This window comes from Homarus americanus, unplaced genomic scaffold (genome assembly GCF_018991925.1).
Source record: "Homarus americanus isolate GMGI-L3 unplaced genomic scaffold, GMGI_Hamer_2.0 scaffold12528, whole genome shotgun sequence".
In the NCBI taxonomy this organism is placed as follows: domain Eukaryota; kingdom Metazoa; phylum Arthropoda; class Malacostraca; order Decapoda; family Nephropidae; genus Homarus; species Homarus americanus.
The window spans coordinates 259,456-263,584 of record NW_024712958.1 but is presented as its reverse complement, the minus strand read 5'-3'; positions in this window follow the sequence as shown (position 1 = coordinate 263,584).

Here is a 4,129-nt window from a genome sequence, read left to right as displayed (position 1 = left end):
TTTATGCTAGGGATGGGGTGCACCTGTCTCGGGATGGGGTGGCAACCCTGGCTGGGTCTCTAAAGGGGGCAGTTCAAAAGATATCGAAGTCTTTAAACTGCTAGGGGAACATATGGGCACGGGGGTGGGGGAAACTGCAGGGGGAGCGGGTAAACAAAGTAAAAGATTACAGGGAAAGTGTTAGGAATGATGACAAAACTAAATTAAACAGGGAGCTTAAAACTAAACGCTGTAAAGGGAGGACTCAGAACACGACTAACTTAAATGTCTACTACGCGAACAGTAGAAGTATGAGAAACAAAATGGATGATATTAGGGCCTTGGTATGTACCGAAAAAATCGATATAATAGCATTCACTGAAACATGGATCAACCTAGACTCACGTGAGTTGCCGGTCGAATACCAAATTACGGGTTACAAATTGTTCCATACCGATAGGCAGACCAGGAAAGGAGGCGGAGTAGCAATCTATGTTAGGGATAATCTGAAGTGTGAAATAAATAAGGAAATAAAAACGGAATACAGAAACAATTTGGATAGAATTAAGCGACGGCAGGGAAAAATTAATCACAGGAGTAATATATAGACCTCCCAATCTTGATAGAGTCAATGAGCGACTTATCTGGGATGAAATGCGCAAGGCTTCCATACACAACAAAGTCTATATAGTAGGTGACTTTAACCTTGGCCAAATAGATTGGACTGACCTTACGGGTAACTCAGAATCAGAGGACTTTCTCGAGACGATCCAGGACTGTTTCCTAAGTCAACATATAACCGAACCCACATGGGGTAATAATATACTCGATTTAGTTCTGCTGAACAGAGAAAACCTCATTAGCAATGTCGAGGTAGGGAACGAACTTGCAAACAGAGATCACAAAGAAATTAGATTCCAGTTAGATTTTCAGGGCAGACGTAAGGAAAATTCCACTAAAGTACCAGATTTCAGAAGGGCAAACTTTGACAGTTTAAAGAGGCAGCTGAGAGAGGGGGTGTCGCTCTTGGCCGTGAACCTGACAGATGACTCCGACCTGATAACGACATCTGAGATTGCCAAGTTCCACGACAATTTAAATAATGAGTTACTTAATGCACAAAGGCAGAACATACCATACAAAAAACTCAGATCAGACAACAATGACCCTAAATGGATAAATAATTATTTAAAGAACATCATTGGCCAAAGGAAGGCTAGAGGTAGAAGAATAAAGCGTGGCGAAATTTACCTCCAGGATTATTATAAGATATTGGCGAGTAGGGTTAAAACCGAGATAAGGAAAGCCAAGAGGAATAATGAGGTAAGGATAGCAAGGGAGGCGAAGACAAACCCCAAAGGATTCTACCAAATGTATCAAACTAAAACACGAGAAAAGATTGGACCAATACGGTCAGATACTGGCGAGCTCACTGATAACGACGGAGAAATGAGCAATAATTTGAATAAATTTTTTCAACAGTTTTCACCACCGAAAATTTAAACATGATACCCTAGGTACCGACTCTATTCAGAGATAGTGAAGAAAACAAATTAAGCGAGATAGTAGTGACTAGTAACGATATTAGTAAGCAAATAGACAAACTAAAGCCTAATAAGTCACCTGGTCCCGATGAGATATTTGCCAGAGTATTAAAGGAATGTAAGGAAGAGCTTAGTATGCCCTTAGCAAAGTTGTTTAACATGTCCTTAAAAACAGGTGTAGTACCAGAATCCTGGAGGATAGAGAATGTAATACCGATTTTCAAGAAGGGGGATAGATCACTATCCTCTAACTACCGCCCAATGAGTCTAACATCAATAGTAGGCAAATTACTGGAAGCAATCATTTCAAACTCTACTTGAAATCACCTGGAGAAACACCGATTGATCAATGATTCCCAGCATGGCTTCACATGCGGACGTTCTTGTTTAACTAATCTATTAACATTCTTTTCATCAGTTTTCGAATCGGTGGACGAGGGGCACAATTATGATGTGATATATCTCGACTTTAGCAAAGCCTTCGACAGAGTTCCCCACGAAAGACTAATTAGAAAGGTAGAAGCACATGGCATCAAAGCTAACATCCTTAAATGGATTAGGGCGTGGTTACAGGACAGGAAACAGCAAGTGAGCATTAACGGCACTAAGTCCCACTGGAGCAACGTCACAAGTGGAGTTCCCCAAGGCTCAGTACTTGGACCAATATTATTTTTTATACACATAAACGACATAGATATCGGCATAGACAGCAACATAAGTAAATTTGCTGATGACACTAAAATAGGACGAGTTATTAAATCTGACGAGGACTCCGCAAAACTACAGGAAGATCTAAACAAATTTTTCGAATGGTCTGAAAAATGGCAGATGAAATTCAACGTGGACAGATGTAAAGTGCTCAGTATAGGAGATGTAAACAGGGAAACCAGATACCAGATGAACAACGATGCCATAGAGAAATCCGACTGCGAGAGAGATTTAGGAGTAATGATAAGTAGGAACCTTAAGCCAAGTAAACAATGTGTTTTTGCTCGTAACAAGGCTAATAAAGTACTTGGGTTCATACAAAGGAGTGTTAGTTACAAGACTAAGCGAGGTCATCCTAAACTGTATCTTATGCTAGAGACCACACCTGGATTACGCAGTTCAGTTCTGGTCACCGTATTACAGAATGGATATAGAATCATTGGAAAGAATTCAGAGGAGAATGACAAGACTAATCACGGGCATTAGGAACCTTGAGTATAGAGACAGGTTAAAGCATCTTAATTTGCACTCCCTCGAGAGACGTAGAGCGAGGGGCGACCTGATAGAGGTGTATAAGTGGAATTCAGGGCTAAACAAAGGGGACATTACAAAGGTACTCAAACTATCCAACCAGGAGCGAACTCGTAACAATGGTTTTAAATTAGACAAATTTAGATTTAGGCGTGAAATAGATAAACACTGGTTCGGAAACAGAGTAGTGGATGAATGGAACAAGTTACCAAATATCATCATTAACTCGAATACGCTGAATAGCTTCAAACGTAGGTTGGATGCTCATATAAGCAATAGGGGTTGGGTGTAAACGGGACTGCCCAGTATGGGCCAATAGGCCCGCTGTAGTTTCCTCCATTCTTATGTTCTTATGTTCTTAAAGCTTTAGAACCTTCATGAAGACTCCACTGAAAGAGCTTTTCTTACTGCCTCTACCAGAACCTTGCTCTCGCCTGATGGAGGACACGTGCCATAACCTGTCTCAACTTGAAAATAAATACACTCCTCATCAACTAATGCCATCCCTAGTCAGGCTATGTGTTTAAATTCACACTCGTTTACAATGCCAGCCAGATACACTCCCCTCCAGCTACCAGCCCACTAACCACTCCCCACAACACAACCCTTCCCATCCGTCTAAAACTCTTCTACATTCGAAACTGTACAGCCTAGGTCTTCAACATTACCAGCTACGCCACACGCAAGCCCTAAACAAATAGTATCTCTATCTCAGCATTAAATTCTTTCTAACTAGTAAACAGAAACATTTAAAATACCATTTTTTTCTCACCATCACCTTTTAAAGGCATTAATACGCATCCTTAATACAGTCACACACAAGGGAGCACCTATTGTACACTGTCTCTACAACTGTAACACACATTATACTCTGACTAACTGCACTAAGTTCCAATAAACTAACTATATGGGACAGGATTTGTATACACACACACACACATAACAAATAAACCCTTACATACACAAGTATCTCAAGCCACATTCTTGACACCCAGATACCATAAACCCAATTACATATTTCATACACCCAGCAAGTTCCCACACACCTCCACCCTGCACACACCCTCAACAGAAACTCAAATTCACTTGCACGTGTTTAGACCGCCATACATCAGTGTGTGGATACAGTGTGATCATTTGCGCTGCTGGTTACATCAACCTCCACTGTCGCCTTGTGTGCTGGAATATTCAAATCCCATCACGGCAGCTCATTTACAGCATATGCAAAAGCATATTTGAAATATTTTTCCCATAATAAAACCGCTTTCTTTACCTCCATTTTTTATCAACACCAAAAATTAAAAATACGATAACTTCCTCATATATGATGCCAGAAAATTCTGAGCTGGAGCCAAATAGATGCCACA